The 20,852-nt window shown below is 46.1% G+C and overlaps 1 non-coding gene across 1 annotated transcript in view; it reads right to left on the bottom strand.

Annotated features, from left to right (window-relative positions):
* The window catches only part of LOC125980778 (uncharacterized), a 95,334-nt gene that overhangs the window by 26,039 nt on the left and 48,443 nt on the right, over nt 1–20,852 (bottom strand). Inside the window, exon 3 of the transcript XR_011087991.1 lies at nt 8,631–8,807. This is a non-coding gene — a transcript (uncharacterized protein). The remainder of the gene's footprint in view (nt 1–8,630; nt 8,808–20,852) is intronic.

Raw genomic sequence — 20,852 nt, 5'->3', positions numbered from 1 at the left:
GCTTTATTTAATGTTTTCTCTATTTTTTATGTTTTGAATATGTTCAAGATAAAGAAATAAAAGCATGTGAAGTGATCAACTATACTAAAAATAACATGGGAAGTGGTCAACTATACTTGTAAGTGATGTCTTAATGATCAAGTAAAAATTTGTGAAAAAAAAACATATATAAGTCGCTCCTGAGTATAAGTCGCCCCCCCACCCAAACTATGAAAAAACCGCGACTTATAGTCGGTATATATATATACCGTAATTGCCGGACTTTAAGCCGCGACATTTTTCAAAAATTTTGAACCCTGCGGCTTATTGTCAGGTGCGGCTTATATAAGATTTTTTTCGTGATTTTTGTGATGACTTGATCACTTTTATACACTCGTAAAAAGGCTGTGGACCACTATCTTGACAAAAAAAAACAACAACAAAAATACTATTTTGAAACACTACTATGGCTGCTGCTTATTCTGGTTGTGCTGCTTGTGACTATTATGAGCTTTAGTAGGAATGCACGTTAGGTGACCTGCGTCAAAGGGCTCTAAATCCTTTCTCTTACTCTGCCATGTGACTCAGAGATTACACAAAGCAGTGGTGCTGTTTGGACCATCTGCATTGTATTCAAACCCAATCAATCAGCATTTAAATTCAATTCTTCTGACATTTTGCTCACCAAAAACAAGTTGTAATGAATGTGAACTTTTAATGCATTTTATTCAGAAGGTTACTTTGAACCCTGAGGCTTAAATGGCGTATTTATGGATTTTTACGGCTTTCTGTGTACTGTCTTTCTTTGTAAAAAAACTCATGTGCGCGTGCGGCTTATAGTCCGGTGCGGTTTATGTAAGAAAAAAACTAAAATATCCCTGAATTTTAGCTGGTGCAGCTTATAGTCCGGTGCGGTTTATAGTCCGGAAATTACGGTACATAGAAACATACTTCTTCCCGAGAACTATCACTGTAGTCAACAAAAACAGATTAACCTGTCCCCTTAACCCATAAACGTACATACATACATACATACATACATACATACATACATATATACATACTATATACACGCTGTTTAACTTGTGCGTGATGTGTGGATGAGGTGCTTCCACGAACTTTCCGAATCAAAAACAATCCTAGCTATCCGCTATCCGTAAAGCAGATAAAGCTCAAACAGCCCAACTTCTTGTTATCAAACGTGTTTAAATTGGTCACGGAAATTTATCAAATCACTATGTGCTAGTCATTTAGCTTCGTCCTTATGTCATCAATATAAAATACTACTTAAAAATGTATTTAGGACGAAAAAAATTGAGGTCCTTGACCAAACCGTGTTAGACAGCGAGTCGTATGGAATCGATGTGTGTAAAGTCAAGTTTCAGGTGTAGTGCGCTTTGCATTTACCCTCCAAGTCTCTAATGGCTGCGTTCAGTTTCTCATCGTATATCCTCTGTATTTTCCTTTGTCTTTCAGTCTGTCTTTCCTGCTCAGGCACTGTCCTGGCCTCAGCTTCCTGAAAGTCTACCTAGAAAACAAATGTGTGTATTATGAGGTAGAAATAGCTATTATCTATTTGCAAATGTTTCAGAATACATTTAAGAGCAGTGGGCCCCACTCCTTTTCCACCATGGACAGGTTCATACATCTACATGCTTTCAACAAACTGGCAACCATTGGGTGGGAGACTGGGAGAGCAAATGTGACTTATCCCTTATCAGCATACATTTGACATGTGACATTTGAGGGACAACCACTTGGTAGGTTGTTTATAAATAAACTGAAAAGCAATAGACCCCTGTGGTACCCCGTAATTTTGATTACGTGGTGTTGACGTTGTGCTTTGAACACAGTGTGATATTGCAGATATGTACGATTTAATCCAACTCAAGGTACTGGGGGGGGAGACGTTAAAGCAGTTTGGTTCATATAATCTGATGATTAATGGTGTCAAATGCTTTTCTAAGGTCAAAGAAGACAGCACCAATAACACCGCATGCACCCAGCATTGATTTAAAGTTTTCCAGAAAGAAGCAGACCACAACCTCCGTTGAATGATTTTTTTAAAGCCAAATTGCATCCTGTTCAGTGTGTATGGACTGTAGAAAGGTGATCAACAATTTTCTCTGCTACTATATTTTACATGACATTGGAAACTGCTGGAAGAATGCTTATCGGTCTGTAATTGTTGGCTATTGTAGGATTACCTGACTTAAAGACTGGTGTAATAACTGAGGACTTCCAAGGTTTAAGGAAACAACTTTCATTTATAGATTGGCTTATAATATTAGTTAAATTTGCAATGAAACATTATTTGTGGTATTTTAGAAATGTTACATCCATGCAAAATGCATCTTTGGCTTTAGAACCTTTGAGACCACACAGAGGTCTATTAACTTAAGATTGCGATGCTGCACACAATTTAAGATACCGTATTTTTCGGACTAAAAGTCGCTCCGGAATATACGTCGCATTAGCCATAAAATGCACAAAGTGAAAAAAAACATATATAAGTCGCTCCGGAGTATAAGTCGCATTTTGCGGGATATTTATTCGACAAAATCTAACACCAAGAACAGACATGAACGAGCAACAACAGGCTTAACGATACGGTATGCTCACGTGACAAACACAAACGAAGAGCTGAGAACGGGCCTGACTTAACATTGACAGTTATCCAAATAACTAACATAAATAACACCTTTGTCAAACCATCTGTCACTCCAAATCATTAAATCCATCGATCGTCCTTTATGTCAACAATGCCGGGTGCGCACCGCTGACGGCGGTTGCACTTCAAATTATTCCGCAGGCCCATATAACGATATATAAATTATATATCAAATAACTATTATATAAGCAATAATATTATCAAACCATCTGTGTCACTCCAAATCATTAAATCCATCGATCGTCCTTTATGTCAACAATGGCGTCATGTGGTGTGACGGCGGTTGCACTTCAAATTATTCCACAGGCCCATATAATTACAAACAACAATTTTATGAAACAATCTCTGTCACTCCAAGTCATTAAATCCCGTGATCGAATCCTTTGTCCTTTATGTAAAACACCGCCGCGTGTGCGCCACGCCGCAGTTGCAGTAAGATAACAGGAATCCCTTGCTATATCGCGGTTCGTTTACCACGGTATCACTACGTCGCGGATTTGTGAATTTTGAAAATTTGTAAAAAAATTCACATATAGGAAGTCACTCCTGAGTATAAGTCGCCCTCCCACCCAAACTATGAAAAAAAACGCGACTTATAGTCCGAAAAATACAGTAGGTGTTGTTTGAGTTTAATGGCAATGGTGGGTGGTGAGCTATCTGAGAGCAGTTACCTCTTCTACTGAGTCTATAAAGTAATTGTTCAAAGTTGGTGCAATGTTCTTTGGATCCTGAATGACCTTCTCCTCTCGTTGTACCTCCCTAATTTTTCTGTGCACTTTAGTCTTTCCCCATCAGTTTTTTAATATTCATCCAAATTTCTTTAGAATTCCCTCTTACGGTGCTAATTATACTGATAGAAAAAATATTTTGCTAATCTAATTTCTTTTATCACTTTATTTCTGAGAGCGGTGGATTCAAACACTTCATCGGTATTGTTATTACTCGATCTTAGTGCTGCCTTCGACACTGTAGACTTCTATATTTTATTAGTGTCTTAAAAGCTGTGTTGGTATTTCAGAGTCAGCACTAGGCTGGTCCTATTCCTATCTATCAGAAAAGACGCGGATGGCAGATGCCATGGCGTGGTCCATGGCAATACGACCTCTGAGCTCTATAATGTTACGTGTGGTGTCCCACAGGGATCGGTATTTGGACCAATTCTATATAATATGTATATGATTACGCTTGGGGATATAATACGTAAATATAATATTAGTTTTCAATGTTACGTGGATGACACTCAATTATATATGCCGTTATCGATGACAGATCCACGGGACTGCAATGGATGTCTCTCAATTTCCTTCGTTTTAACCCAGATAAAACTGAGATGTTGATAATTGGTCCAGCACGTTATCACCACTTATTTAAGGAAACTACTATAACTATTGATAATCGTACTATCACTCAGAGCGATACTGTAACTAATCTCGGGGTAATATTTGACCAAACGCTCTCCTTTCAAAAGCACATTAAGAACATAACTAGAATTGCGCTTTTTCATCTTCGTAATATTGCTAAGATTCATCCGATCCTCTCGATCGGTGATGCGGAAACTATTATACATGTGTTTATTACATTGCGCCTGGACTATTGTAACACATTATTCTCTGGCTTTCAGAGCGGGGGATGAGGCTGGCTTGAGGACAGCGAGGGCCGACCTGTCCCGAGGCATCAAAGAAGCGAAGAAGGCGTTCTCGTGCAAGGTCTCCACCCACTTCAAGGACAGCAAGGACGCACCTAGCCTTTGGCGGGGCATTCAGACCATCACGGACTACAAGCCCGCGCCGAGGAGCTGTGAGGGCGACGTTCGTTTGCTGAACGATTTGAACCGCTTCTTTGCTCGCTTCGACGCCCAGAACAGCACTTGCCCGCTGAAGAACACTCCCCCCCACACGAGCAGCCCCTGCGCCTCTTTGCCGACGGTGTGAGGAGGACGCTTGCCGCTATTGACACCGGTAAGGCGGCGGGCCCTGACAACATCCCGGGTCGAGCGCTGAAGGACTGCGCTGGGGAGCTGTCGGGTGTCTTCACGGACATCTTTAACGTTTCCCTGCAGCAGGCCATCGTCCCCTCGTGTTTCAAGGCTGCCACCATCGTTCCTGTGCCGAAGAAACCTGCACCGTCCTGCTTCAATGACTAACGCCCCGTGGCACTGACGCCCATCATCATGAAGTGCTTTGAGCGGCTTGTCATGGAGCACATCAAATCCGTTCTCCCCCCCCACCATTGACCCTTTCCAGTTCGCGTACCGTGCCAAGCGGTCCTCTGAGGATGCCATCTGCTCTGCTCTCCATTCGGCCCTCACCCACCTGGAGAGAAAGGACTCATATGTGAGGTTGCTGTTTGTGGACTTCAGCTCTGCCTTCAACACCATTGTGCCGCAGCGACTCATCTGCAAACTCGACGAGCTGGGCCTCAGTACCTCCCTCTGCAACTGGATACTGGACTTCCTCTGTCAGAGGCCTCAGGTGGTGCGTGTTGGCGACAAAATCTCCGCCAGCATCACGCTGAGCACGGGGGCCACCCAGGGCTGCGTGCTCAGTCCATTGCTCTTCACCCTGCTAACGCATGATTGCACTGCGACCTACAGCGACAACCGCATAGTGAAGTTTGCTGACGACACGACTCTGGTGGGTCTCATCACGAAGGGCGACGAGACTCGGTACAGGTCGGAAGTTGACCTTCTGACCACGTGGTGCAGGGACAACAACCTCCAGCTGAACGTCAACAAGACCAAGGAAATCGTTGTTGACTTCCGGAAGGGTCACACAAAACACCTGCCGCTGATCATCGATGGTGCTGTGGTGGAGAGGGTGAGCCGCACCAGGTTCCTGGGGGTGCACATCAGTGAGGACCTCTCCTGGTCCGCAAACACCTCGTCACTGGCAAAGAAAGCTCAGCGCCGCCTGTACTTCCTGCGGAAGCTCAGGCGTGCATGTGCTCCTCAGGCAGTCCTGTCTACATTCTACCGTGGCACCGTTGAGAGCATCCTCACCAGCTGCATTGCTGTCTGGGGTGGTAACTGCACTGAACAGAACTTGAAGGCCCTGCAGCGCATAGTGAATACGGCTGGTAAGATTATTGGTGCTTCGCTCCCCTCCCTGAAGGACATTTACACCTCCCATCTCGCCCGCAAGGCAACCTCGATTGCGAGAGATGTGAGTCACCCGGCTCACTCTTTGTTTGACCTTCTGCCCTCTGGGAAGAGGTACAGGAGCCTGCGCTCCCGCACCACCAGACTCGCCAACAGCTTCTTCCTCCAGGCTGTTAGGACCCTGAACTCGCTACCCCCTTCTGCGTAGCGTGCGGCACTGTTGCACTTTTTCGGGAATGTCTGCTGTACGCGCACTTGCTCCTTTTTTTGCTCCTCTTATTTATCTATTTATTTATTGTGTTATTTATTCATTATTCAGCACGCTGTTGTTATACTTGTTTACGTGTTTGTCTGTTGTGGGCCATGTCTTGTCACCGTGGGATAGGGGGGAACGAAATTTCGGTTTCTTTGTGTGTCTTTGGCATGTGGAGAAATTGACAATAAAGCTGACTTTGACTTTGGTCTTCCTAACTCCAGTATCAAAAGTCTACAGTTAGTACAAAATGCTGCTGCAAGGCTGCTCTCTCAGACAAGAAAATTTGATTAAATTACCCCAATATTAGCCAACTTACATTGGCTCCCGGTCCATTTAAGATGTGACTTCAAGGTTCTTCTATTTACCTATAAGTCATTGCATGGCTTAGCGCCTTCATATCTCGTCTCTTAGTGACCCCGAAGGCCCAAAAAATGTCTGCAGGGTTTAGAGAAGATATAGGCAAACTACGGCCCGCGGGCCACATCCGGCCCACGGGGCCGTTTATTCCGGTATGCAAAATCTGATTTTTTTTTTATTATTAAACATTTTTGGGGTAATTTTCTCTGCAATTTCTATGTTTCCCCAGTAGATGGGAAAGCGCCCGCCCGCGCATTTACTCCCGGAAGCCGTGTCAGAAAGCTCGGTGCACATTCACAATTGCTTGTACATACTAAGTAGTAGGGACCTCGCGCACTCCGCGCTCTATTTCTATCAGTGCCGAATTCCCAGTGTGGGCTGTAACGTCAGCATTCTTGTTATTCGCGTGCTGAACTTTTAGATACAGTTTTACGCTAATGCCACCCACAATCCTTTCCCTGGAATCCTTCCATTAAAATGAGTGTCCTGAGGAAAAGAAAGGTCAACACGGAGTGCTGAATGTTAAAAAAGACTGGACAATCTGGCTCCACGTACGTGTGTTCAGCCACATGAACGTCAATAAAGCGCATCACAGATCTAGGTTAATGGACCAACACCTCGGCCCTATCCTAAGAATTACCACAACAAATTTTACTCCAGACCATGATGCACTAGCAAAAAGACCAGCAATACTGTTAATTTCTTTATTACTTTATTTAGATGTACGTACGTATTCTTTCACTGATTCTTCAAGATGATGTATTTGGTCAGAATGTTTGCTGTTTGATGTGATTTCGCCTCATTAGATAAACATCTTTCATAAATCTGACCTGCAGGCGCTGAAGTGATGGAAATATTATTCATAATAACAGTGTCGTATTTAATGAGAATCACTGATAGTAGTTTTTGGGTAAAATATTTTTTGAATGCTGTTAATAAATGCATTTGTTTTTAAAAAGCTTTTTTTGATTATCCATGCTTTACTACCTACTAAAAGTAAAAACGATTAGGATTACCCTCCTCGAAGACACTGCCAGGACAATCGAGGGCACCTCCTGCAGCTCTTCACTTTGACTTGAACATCCACTTTTTCTTTGATTTTTTTTATAGTATGTATTTTATGCGCCCTCTCTGCATCCATTGCAGCCTGGTGATCCTGAAAGGGGGATCCTCCCATCTGTGGTCCCTTCTCAAGGTTTCTCATTTTTCCCCTAGTAGGGCTTTTTTGAGTGTTTCCTTGCCCTCTTGGGAGCTTAAGATCAGGGGATGCTTTGAGAATAATTGTCAATTTGTTTTGTCTATGTGAAACCCTTTGAGACTGCTTGTGATTTAGGGCTATATAAATAAACTTGACTTGGATGTTAGCCTATCATTTACTTTTTTGTTTTACTTTTTTGGTTTTAAATGATGCTTTAAGTAAAGCAAGATCTCTTTTTTTTTTTATAATAATGTCCAAATAGTTTCATTTATCCATGTGAGGTGATTTTTTTTTGTTGGTTTTGGTTTGATTTTTCTAGTAAATGCAGGTAATTCGTCTTGAATAACAGTCATGAAGACACGATAGTTTTTATCCTCATGGTTATGGATGAGATCATTTTCCCAATTTATATTTATAAGCACCTGTGTCAATTTCTATCCCCCCCGGTACTCTCATCTGCTCTGATCATGATTTTGTAGAATAAGAAAATCCATTCTATTACACATATTGGAAAATAAAAAGATCTATGCACGTTTCTGAGGAAGCAGTTAGTCTAGTTGCATTTTGTATTAATTAAGTAAAGTAAAATTTGGCAAGTAGTGATTTTAACTTTCTCTGATTTAATTTTTCAAATTGGATATGTGTCATATTAGATTTATTTTATTATCATGTGATGCACTGTGTGACCTCGGTCAATGAAAAGCGCTTTAGAGATGAAGTTTAGATACCATAAATACTTAACATCAAAAATTAAATAGACGCTCACTGCTTTTGGTTATTTATATCTGACTCCTGAGAAGTCAGTACCTCACCAGTTATGAACGTCACTGACAAAAGGAGAGAGGAAGAGGTGAAAGGGGTCAGTTGATGGACTGACAAACAAAGGACATTGTCCAATTTGAGTAAACCACAGAGTGAATCTCAACACCAAATTGTTAGCCTTTTATGGGTTATTATTAGCAGATGGCATAAAGTGGACATTAGTGTGTCTGTTAGCAATACTCAACATGTATCCACATAAATTCTCATGTTAATATAAATGCTCAATGAGAAGAAACATCACATTGCTCACCTTTTTAAACTGTTTGAGAAAATGATAGCCTAGTTCCAACTTTTTATATGCTGACCCATAAGATGATTGCCAGGACTGGATAGTCTGGACAGCAAGTGACCGCAGTTTCCTGGCTACAAGTTGAGGAGGGGGCAGGGGCCGCTCAAAGTTAGTCTCCACTGTCAACTCCAAGAACTCCTGCAAAGGAGAGAAAGACTGATTCATTAATAAAAGAAAAACAATGTCTACATGACACGTGTGATAGATCTGGACTACTGGCTAAGTCAATTTTATTGTCATTTTTAGTGAATTATATTTTTTAATTATTTGAACCATCTATTTTTCTGGGTTTATCAATTTATTTTATGCTGAATGTGATTTCAAGACAGGTACATGTATTTATGTTAATAAAAACTGTGATAATGATTATATTTTATTTTATAGAGATAAAAACCGAGATGTTGATAATTGTTCCTGCTTGTTATCAGCACCTTATTTAAAGGAACCACTGTAAATCTAGATAAATGTACTATTCCCAAAAGTGATACTGGAACCAATCTCTTATATTTGACCAAATACTCTCCTTTCAAAAACACATTAAGAACATAACTAGAACTGCGTTTTGTCATGTCTGTAATACTGCTACGACTTGTCCGATTCTATTCTATGTTCGATCTAAGGTGCACTGGATTATAAGGCGCACCTTCATTGAATGTTTTATTTGAGAAATATTTTCATATATAGGGTGCATCAAATTAAAAGGCGCATAGAATAGAAGCTACTGCATCAAACTGGGGTTGACTGGGGTTGCGTACCCTAGTTTGAAACCCTAACTCTAGTATGAACCCTAATTTAAAGTCCTAGCCCGAGCTTTAAACCCTACTTTGAAACTCTAACTCTAGCTTTAAACCCTACTTTGAATCCATAACCCTATCTTAAAACCCTATTTTGAAATCCTTACCATAGCTTTAAACCCATGTTTGAAACCCTAACCCTAGCTTTGAACCCTACTTTGAAACCCTAACTCTAGTATGAAACCCTACTTTGAAACCCTAACCCTAGATTTAAACCAGTGGTGTCAAACTCTTTTTTTTTCGCAGGCCGCATTGTAGTCATAGCTTCTTTCGGAGGGTTATTATGACTGTCAACCCAAATAAATGTATGAGCACCTCAAATTATATACAGAAAAAGCTTCAAAACAAATTAACAAATAACTCGTTTTCAAATCAGACGAGTAGAAACTGGTTAAATATTTAAAAAAAACAAAGATATTATTAAAAGTGAAGACAATTTGCAATTCTAGTAATGACACACGAATTTGATGCACAATTTGTCTTTGCGGGCCACATAAAATGATGTGATGGGCCAAATCTGGCCCCCGGGCCTTGAGTTTGACACTTGTGCACTAGATGGTGCTGTGCAAAAGGGAATGTCAAACTAGTCAACTAGATATTCAGTCAAACTTTATATAAGGCAAACTTTATATACAATACAACATACAATACAAAAATTGCACAATTACACAACGTTGTTCAAACAATAATGTGCATATTTACATATCCCCATCTACAAATCCCTCAAACTTTATAAACGGCAAACTTTATATACAATACGATATACAATACAAACATTGCACAATAACACGACATTGTTCAAACATTATTGAGCATATTTACATATCCCCGTCCACGAATCCATCAAATTCTTCTTCTTCCGTGTCTGAATTGAAGAGTTTTTTTGAACAGTTGAACGATATACGATACAAACATTGCACAATAACACGACATTGTATAAATGTTAATGTACATATTTACATATCGCCGTCCACAAATCTGCCAAATTCTTCCTCTTCCGTGTCCAAATTCAACAGTTGGGCGAGTGCGGCATTCATTATGCCCGGCTCCCTCTCGTCATTATCCGTGTCAGTGTCACTGCTATTCCCTGGCAGTTCAGTTATTATTTCTGCCTTTGCGAAAGCTCGGACCACAGTTGAGGCTGATATATCAGCCCAGGCCTCCACAATCCATTGGCAGATAGTGGCATGTGTGCCATTTTTGGCATCTTTATGTGGTGTTGGACTAGCTGTAAGCACAGTATGAGTGTTTACCGCTATTACTTCGGTGACACCCCTGACCACGGTTGCCGTAATGCTGATAGCGATGCGACCTTGTAATTTACTACTTACAATGGTAGAGCGCTGTGTACAACCATGGATCAACAAATTCACCAATTGATCCATATATAAGGCGCCCCGGAATATATGGCGCACTGTGGTTTTTTTGAGTAAATTAAAAGCTTTTAAGTGCACCTCATAGTGCAGAAAATACAGTAACCTGAGTTGGCCGATTCGGTTGCAGTTTGCAAGGGGGATGGGGTTAGCTGACACCCAAACTGAAAATGGCTGTCTGGATTCAGAATCAGAATCAGAAAACCTTTATTGTCATTCTACATAGTACAATGAAATTGGAGACCTCCACCCAGTGCATGAGGTAGATACGAGTAACATAGTCAAGTCAAGTAATCGACTAATAGAAAAGTGTATGAATAATCGGAAACAGTAGTGCGGACAAAGTGCAGTAGTAGTGCAGGAAAAAACAAAGTGTCATCAGTGTCGGCTGGAGTTGAGGGCGGCTATGGCTTGGGGAAAGAAACTGTTTTTGAGTCTGTTTGTCCTGGTCTTCATTTGCCTGTAGCGTCTTCCAGAGGGCAACAGGTCAAACAGGGCGGAGCCAGGGTGGGAGCTGTCCGCTGAGATGGCCTTAGCCCTGCTGAGGCAGCGGGTACTGTAGATGTCCGTAAGGGAGGGGAGAGGGCGGCCGATGATCCTCTGGGCTGCCTTCACCACTCTCTGCAGCTTCTCCCTGTCAGCGGCGGTGGAGCTGCCGAACCATACTACGATGCAGTAGGTCAGTAGACTCTCAATGGAAGATCGGTAGAAGGTCAGCAACAGGTCGGTGTTGAGGTTGTACCTCCTGAGGACTCTCAGGAAGTGTAACCGCTGCTGAGCCTTCTTGACGATGGTGGTGATGTTCTCTGACCAGGAGATCCGGTCAGAGATGTAGACGCCCAGGTACTTGGATTCTATTTCAACCAATCAGGATGAGGGATCTGAGGCAGATTACCCCCACTTGCAGACACTGCCATGACAAGTGAGGGGCACCTTCCTGCAGGTCCTCATTTTGAATATGGACATTGACTTTTTCGTTTTATATTATGTGTTCAATGTTGCCCACTCTGCATCCATTGCAGCCTGGTCAACCTGGAAGGGGGATCCTCCCATCTGTGGTTCCTTCTCAAGGTTTCTCAATTCTCCCCAGTTGGGGTTTTGTGAGTTTTTCCCTTGCCCTCCTAGGAGTTGAGATCAGGGGCTGTTGAGAATAATTTTCAACTTTGCCCATGTGAATCTCTTTGAGACTTGTCTGTGATTAAGGGCTATTTAAATAAACTTGATGTGACTTTGACGAAAAAAAGTACCAACAACACTTTATATACCACATCAATTAGCAGTAGCATTAACGGTAGTAGCATCATTAAAATCCAAATAATGCCCATCACTCGTGACAAGTTCATTCATACAGTATATATTGTCAAGTTACATGATGGTTAGGATGGTACAAGATGGTGCGTGAATGTGTATTGGATTTGGCCCAGTCGAATTGGCTCAGATGCAGTTCGAAATTTCACCAGAAGATGGTGACAAAGCTTGACATGGGAGACCTGAAGGAGGGGTCTGTCAAACGCACCTCTTTCAATAAGGTGCCCCCGGCTTCCCGGTAACGGGTTTGTCTTAGCCGGGTTCGGAGATTCGTCCGTAATCTAACCACCCGAGTTAAATTAACTCCACCGAAATCAATCTAATTTCTGTACGACGCCAATCCCTCTCAAGTCACCCGAAGCTCGAGCCGAGTAACTCAATTCGGGGCAAGACTTCGAAGTGACCGCATCGTATTGATGGCTCCCCGCTACTGTTTGAAGTTTTTATTATGTTACGGATATTTTTAGATGTCTTTGTTAAGACCTCAGGGATTCGTTTGTATAGCGCACCCTAGCACTAGTTTTGCCGAAGTAAATGTTGATATGGGTCCGTTCTACTTGGTCGCTCAAGCAGCGAGCCGACCAACTTGTTTATCCGAAAGAGAATCGAATTAATAAAAGTGTGACCATAATAGCATTTAAGAAGAAAGTTAATGCACTTTACATTATTAATTCTAACTTCTTATACGTAGATCCAGCACTTAACTGTCGGAGTGCTTCAACCCTCTCAATCGCTTTAAAAAGATTAATAACTCTCTCAAAACGAATCAAAATGTCCTACTCTAATTAGATTTGCCCTGTAATTAATTTGGAAGGCAAGTCTATTTTTCGATCGTGTCTTATTTAACTTTTGACGCGGCCCGACAAAGTTAGAAACGGGCCTGCGCCCGACGGACAAAGAAAAATACTTTTATCCGTCACCAACTCAAATAATCTGATTTAACCACCGTCGTTATTTTATTTAGAGGAAGTAAATTTTCAAACGAATTAACATTTAACGAAATTCACTCTTCCTTTAAATAACTACGAAGGCTATCTAATTCTCTAACATGTACGGAGTGACTTTTTACGCGGCCCGTCAAAAAGGGAAACGGGCCTGCGCCCTCCAAAGAATTAAATTACTTCAAATTCTACACCAAACCATAATCCGATCCAAACACTTCCGTTAATTTATTTAGACTAAGCAAACTTTCAAACGGATTTAAATTCACTCGTATCTCAAATAACTACGAAGGTTATTTAATTCTCTAAAATTGTCTGATGTTACTTTTATTTATTACGGTCCTATGTTATACCATAATAACCACCCGCCCATTAATCAAATTTGTCAAATCAACCCCAAACAATCGATTGCACATTCCGTACAGATCAGCGCACAACGAAGTAGCTGAATATACAAAACACTTTTATTGAAGAAACATGAAATAGAATTACAAATCTCAATTACTCCACAAACCTAACAATTTCACTCACTGATACCCGTGCTAATAAAATCATTCAATCCCAGAACAATTCGATTGCAAAACACAGTTCATGAAAGAGGGAAAAGGTCAAAGTCAAAGTCAAAGTCAGCTTTATTGTCAATTTCTCCACATGCCAAAGACACACAAAGAAACCGAAATTTCGTTCCCCCCTATCCCACGGTGACAAGACATGGCTCACAACAGACAAACAAGTAAACAAGTATAACAAAAGTGTGCTGAATAAATAATGAATAAATAACACAACAATAAATAAATAAATAAGAGGAGCAGAAAAAAAAAGGAGCAAGTGCGCGTACAGCAGACATTCCCGAAAATAGCGCAACAGTGCCGCACGCTACGCAGAAGGGGGTAGCGAGTTCAGGGCCCTAACAGCCTGGAGAAAGAAGCTGTTGGCGAGTCTGGTGGTGCGGGAGCGCAGGCTCCTGTACCTCTTCCCAGAGGGCAGAAGGTCAAACAAAGAGTGAGCCGGGTGACTCACATCTCTGGCAATCGAGGTTGCCTTGCGGGTGAGATGGGAGGTGTAAATGTCTTTCAGGGAGGGGAGCGAAGCACCAATAATCTTACCAGCCGTATTCACTATGCGCTGCAGGGCCTTCAAGTTCTGTTCAGTGCAGTTACCACCCCACACAGCGATGCAACTGGTGAGGACGCTCTCAATGGTCCCACGGTAGAATGTAGACAGGACTGCCTGAGGAGCACATGCACGCCTGAGCTTCCGCAGGAAGTACAGGCGGCGCTGTGCTTTCTTTGCCAGTGACGAGGTGTTTGCGGACCAGGAGAGGTCCTCACTGATGTGCACCCCCAGGAACTTGGTGCAGCTCACCCTCTCCACCACAGCACCGTCAATGATCAGTGGCAGGTCTGTTGTGTGACCCTTCCGGAAGTCAACAATGATTTCCTTGGTCTTCTTGACGTTCAGCAGGAGGTTGTTGTCCCTGCACCATGTGGTCAGAAGGTCAACTTCCGACCTGTACCGAGTCTCGTCGCCATTCGTGATGAGACCCACCAGAGTCGTGTCGTCAGCAAACTTCACTATGCGGTTGTCGCTGTAGGTCGCAGTGCAGTCATGCGTCAGCAGGGTGAAGAGCAATGGACTGAGCACGCAGCCCTGGGGGGCCCCCGTGCTCAGCGTGATGCTGGCGGAGATTTTGTCGCCAACACGCACCACCTGAGGCCTCTGACAGAGGAAGTCCAGTATCCAGTTGCAGAGGGAGGTACTGAGGCCCAGCTCGTCGAGTTTGCGGATGAGTCGCTGCGGCACAATGGTGTTGAAGGCAGAGCTGAAGTCCACAAACAGCAACCTCACATATGAGTCCTTTCTCTCCAGGTGGGTGAGGGCCGAGTGGAGGGCAGAGCAGATGGCATCCTCAGAGGACCGCTTGGCACGGTACGCAAACTGGAAAGGGTCCATGGTGGGGGGGAGAACGGACTTGATGTGCTCCATGACCAGCCGCTCAAAGCACTTCATGATGATGGGCGTCAGTGCCACAGGGCGGTAGTCATTGAAGCAGGACGGTGCAGGTTTCTTTGGCACAGGAACGATGGTGGCAGCCTTGAAACACGAGGGGACGATGGCCTGCTGCAGGGAAACGTTAAAGATGTCCGTGAAGACACCCGACAGCTCCCCAGCGCAGTCCTTCAGCGCTCGACCCGGGATGTTGTCAGGGCCCGCCGCCTTACGGGTGTCAATAGCGGCAAACGCCCTCCTCACACCGTCGGCAGAGAGGCGCAGGGGCTGCTCATGTGGGGGGGGAGTGGACTTCAGCGGGCAAGTGCTGTTCTGGGCGTCGAAGCGAGCAAAGAAGCGGTTCAGATCGTTCAGCAGACGGACGTCGCCCTCACAGCTCCTCGGCGCGGGCTTGTAGTCCGTGATGGTCTGAATGCCCCGCCAAAGGCTACGTGCGTCCTTGCTGTCCTTGAAGTGGATGGAGACCTTGCACGAGAACGCCTTCTTCGCTTCTTTGATGCCTCGGGACAGGTCGGCCCTCGCTGTCCTCAAGCCAGCCTCATCCCCCGCTCTGAAAGCCTTGTCCCTGGCCCTCAACAGTCTGAGGACAGCCCCCGTCAGCCACGGCTTCCAGTTCGCGCGAGTGACGACGGATTTCGAGCAAATCACATCATCGATGCACTTCGTGATGTAAGAGGTAACAGAGTCTGTATACTCCTCTATGTCCGTCCAATCGTTGTAGGTGGCTGCCTGCTTAAACAAGTCCCAGTCAGTGGTGTCGAAGCAGTCCCGAAGTGCATCGGAGGCACCCTCAGGCCACACTCGAACCTGCCTCCGAACCGGCCTGGATGCCTTTACCAATTGTCTGTATGCGGGCAAAAGCAAAACGGTGAGATGGTCAGAAAGCCCCAGATGGGGGAGGGGGGTGGCTTTGAAAGCTCCCTTTTGCGCCGAGTAGACTAGGTCCAGGAAGCTGTCTCCACGTGTCGGAAAGGGAACATGCTGGTGAAGCCTCGGGAAAACAGACTTCAGGTTGGCATGATTGAAGTCTCCAGCGAAGATGGTGAAACCGTCAGGGTGCGCTGTTTGCTGTTCACTGACAGCCTGGTACAGTTCACCAAGCGCCGCGATCCTGTCTCCTTCGATGTTGGAAGGCGGGATGTATACCGCGACTAGCAGAATCGCGGTAAATTCCCTCGGCAGATAAAAAGGACGGCACTTAATGATCACAAACTCCACAAGCGGCGAGCAATGCTTACATACCACCACAGAGTCCCGGCACCATTCTTCTCGGATGTAGACGCATATTCCACCTCCACGCGACTTTCCCCCTCGTACAATGGCACGGTCCGCCCGATAGCACGCTAGCCGCTCCAGATGCACTGCAGAGTCCGGAATGTTGTCACTCAACCAGGTCTCGGTGAACACGACCACACAGCAGTTCCGCACCGTCCGGTTCGTAGACCTCAGCAGGCGAACGTAATACATTTTGTTGTCCAGCGATCGAACATTCGCCAGAAGAATGGCCCGGACGCCTCCGCGCTTGCCCCTCTTCTGCCTCCTCGCACATCGTTTACGACGGCTCCCAACCGGGGGAGGAATAGCGGGTGAGGTCGGCGACGTTTCAGGACGTAGCAGTCCGAGCGCCTTTAATGTCGACGCTTCAAAGTCCAGAACGCCGCAAAACCCACTTCTGCCGATGTCAAGCAGAACCTGCCTGCTGTACTTGTAGCACGGACGAGACGAACACACAAGACTGTCGGACGAACACTCATTAGACGAACAAATCACCGTACTGACGGGACAGAGAGTGGCCGCTGCGTATGCACGCGCCACCATCTTGGCCATTTGCTGATACCAGTTGGGTGCTATTTTTGGTGGAAGCAAAGTCGAGTGATCAGTCCGATCTTACTTCTAAAATCCAAATTAGAGAAACAGGTTGGCCTCGAGGGGACCGACGACCCGATGGCTATCAGAAATCAGAAAACCTTTATTGTCATTCTACATAGTACAATGAAATTGGAGACCTCCATCCAGTGCATGAGGTAGACACAAGTAACATAGTCAAGTAATCGACTAGTAGAAAAGTAGATGAATAATCAGAAACAGTAGTGCGGACAAAGTGCAGTAATAGTGCAGGAGGAAAGTGTCATCAGTGTCGGCTGGAGTTGAGGGCGGCTATGGCTTGGGGAAAGAAACTGTTTCTGAGTCTGTTTGTCCTGGTCTTCATTTGCCTGTAGCGTCTTCCAGAGGGCAACAGGTCAAACAGGGCGGAGCCAGGGTGGGAGCTGTCCGCTGAGATGGCCTTAGCCCTGCTGAGGCAGCGGGTAGTGTAGATGTCCGTAAGGGAGGGGAGAGGGCGGCCGATGATCCTCTGGGCTGCCTTCACCACTCTCTGCAGCTTCTCCCTGTCAGCGGCGGTGGAGCTGCCGAACCATACTACGATGCAGTAGGTCAGTAGACTCTCGATGGAAGATCGGTAGAAGGTCAGCAACAGGTCGGTGTTGAGGTTGTACCTCCTGAGGACTCTCAGGAAGTGTAACCGCTGCTGAGCCTTCTTGACGATGGTGGTGATGTTCTCTGACCAGGAGATCCGGTCAGAGATGTGGACGCCCAGGTACTTGGTGCTGTGGACCCTCTCCACCCGCTCGCCGTTGATGAAGAGGGGAGTTGGCTCAGGGCTGTGTCTTCTGAAGTCTATGATGAGCTTGTTGGTCTTCTTGGTGTTCAGAGCGAGATTGTTCTCAGAGCACCAGTCGACCAGCTCCAGGACCTCCTCTCTGTAGGCTACCTCATCGCCATTGGAGATGAGACCGACCACAGTGGTATCGTCGGCGAACTTGACAATCCGGTTGTGGTTGTGAGCCGGTCTACAATCATGAGTGTAGAGGCGGAAGAGGAGGGGGCTCAACACACAGCCCTGTGGGGAGCCGATGCTCAGCGTACGGGTGGAGGAGAGGCGGGAGCCAACTCTCACAGCCTGGAGTCGGTTGGTCAGAAAGTCATTAATCCAGGCACATGTGAGAGAGGGGAGTCCGAGAGTGTCCAGCTTTGTGGTGAGTCTGTCCGGGAGGATGGTGTTGAATGCCGAACTGTAATCCACAAAGAGCATCCGGACATAGCTCTGCTGCTGCTCCAGGTGGTTCACCGCACAATGGAGGGCTACGGCGATGGCGTCTTCTGTGGATCTGTTGGTCCGGTATGCAAACTGGTGGGGGTCGAGGTGTGGGGGAAGATAATCCTTGATGTGCTGAAGAACCAGCCTCTCAAAGCACTTCATGATCACCGGAGTGAGGGCCACTGGCCGGTAATCATTCAGGCTAGAGATGGCCGACTTCTTCGGCACTGGGATGATGGTTGAGGTTTTCAGGCAGGGCGGGACGGTTGCTAGGGCCAGGGAGCGGTTGAAGATCGTGGTGAAGGTGGGGGCGAGCTCCTCAGCGCATGCCCTCAGCACCTTGCCGGGGACCCCATCCGGGCCTGTGGCCTTTCTGGGATTCACTGTAAGGAGCACCTTTCTGACCTTGTGCTCCTGAACAGTGAGTGGAGTGATGTCAGAGCTGGGTGGGGGAGGGGGCAGGGCAGGGACAGGGGAGTGCTGCTGGGATGTTCCAAACCGAGCAAAGAAGCTGTTTAGCTCCTCTACCAGCTGTGCGCCTTGGTCTTCGACTTGAGCGGCACTGCCCCTGAAGTTGGTGATCTCCTGGATGCCCTGCCACACCTTGCGGCCATTGTTGCTAGACAGGTGGGACTCGATGCGTTTTCTGTGGTCCGCTTTCGCCCGTTTGACTCCTCTCCTCAGCTCAGCTCTGGCAGCGCTGTACAGAGCTCTGTCTCCTGACCTGAAGGCGGTGTCGCGGGCTCTGAGGAGAGAGCGGACCTGGCTGCACATCCAGGGTTTCTGGTTAGGGAAGACCCGGATGGTTTTGGTCACAGTCACATTGCTGGCGCAGAACTGGATGTAGCCCAGAACTGTGTCTGTGTGTGTCCCCAGCTCCTGGTGGTCGAACAGGTCCCAGTCTGTCCGTTGAAAACAGTCTTTGAGTTTGTGGAGTGCATCCTCAGGCCAGGAGGTGATGGTCTTTAAGGTGGGTCTGAGTTTGCGTCTGAGGGGGGTGTAGGCAGGGAAGAGCAGGAGGGACAGATGGTCTGATTGCCCGAGGTGGGGGAGGGGGATAGCTCTGTATGCATGTTTGATGTTGGTGTAGACATGGTCCAGGGTGTTCTCGCCCCGTGAAGCACACTTTACGTGCTGGTGGAAATTCGGCAGAACAGTCTTTAAGTTGGCCTTGTTAAAATCCCCCGCTACAATGTGGAAGCCATCAGGGTGAGCCCGTTGTTGTTCACTCACAGCTCTCAGCAGGAGAGAGAGTGCCGTGCTTACGTCAGCGTCGGGTGGAATGTAAACAGCAATGACGATAACAACAGCTAGCTCCCTCGGGAGGAAAAAAGGCCGGCACCTGACTGCCATGTACTCGAGGTCCGGACAGCAGTGGCTGCCTACGATGGTCGCATTGTTGCACCAGTTTTCGTGCACATACATACAAAGCCCCCCACCTCTGCGTTTACCGGAGTCCAATGTTCTGTCCGCGCGTAGCAGGGAGCGGCTTGCTAGCTGCATGCTAGCATCGGGGATATCCGGGCGCAGCCAGGTTTCGGTTATAATAATCACACAACAGTCCCGGACGTAGTGGTTTCCCGTGAGCTGTAGATCCAGGTCATCCATTTTATGCAGCAGGGATCTGGCGTTGGAGAGAAACAGGCTCGGGAGAGGCGGCTTGTGCGGTTGTTTACGTAGCCTTAGCATTAGGCCAGACCGACGGCCTCGCTTTTGCTTCCTCTCTCTTCTTCGCCTGCGTCGCCTCCCAGACCCGACAACAATCCACGGAGACCCCGGCGGTCTCGCAATCTCGTCTGGGATGTTGTGCTTGCGGTGAAAGTCACTTGAAATAGGTATCCGTGCTTGGTGTCCAATGTCCGTGAGCGAGTGGAAAGTGTACTTGGGATTCCCAGTACAGAGTGTGCCAAAGAGTGAAAGTAAAAAAATATAGGCAAGGAAAAAAGAGCACTGGCGTCGAGAGCCGTAAGCCGCTGCGTCCGTGCGCGCCGCCATCTTGTGCCCGACCCCCCCCCCCCCTCGCGTAGATACAGAAAAGTCGTTCCCCTCACGTAGTTCCTCATGCAAAGTTGTCCAGTCCAATTCTTTTGAGTAAATCCAAATTAATCCAAGCAACCGATCCTGCGTCTCACACAAAGATCCCGGGACATTGGAAAAAATCTTGAAACTCCTTCGGGCTTCTTCACGTATGAGCGCTCTTTGGGGTAAAAAGCCCCATAGCTGCCCCTGCAGGACTTTTTATAGACTTCTCTGTCCCCCCCCCCCTTTCTTTCTTCTATACCCTCCCTATAGGGTAAGATTGCCCAGTTTCCCACGCCCCTATAGAATTGCCCAGTTTCCCACGCTCCTGTAGGGTAAGATTTGGTCAGTTTCCCACGCCCCTATTGCCCAGTTTCCCAAACTCGGACACCTGTTGCCTTCAGCAGCTGTTTCCGCCCACGCATTACTTTCCACCAAATGTACAGCTAGCCCCTGGTAAAATCTTTCACTTCCTCTTTTCTTCACTTCCTGTTTCATGAGGATAACTCTTTAAAGTTACACTTCAATTAACTCTGAAATAAAAATCCAAACCGAGCGGCTCGGTGGCACGCTGGGTAGCACGTCCGCCTCACAGTTAGGAGGGTGCGGGTTCGATTCCACCTCCGGCCCTCCCTGTGTGG

This window comes from Syngnathus scovelli, chromosome 1 (assembly GCF_024217435.2).
Source record: "Syngnathus scovelli strain Florida chromosome 1, RoL_Ssco_1.2, whole genome shotgun sequence".
NCBI classification, from domain to species: Eukaryota; Metazoa; Chordata; class Actinopteri; order Syngnathiformes; family Syngnathidae; genus Syngnathus; species Syngnathus scovelli.
This window is presented reverse-complemented; position numbering and strand designations above follow the sequence as displayed.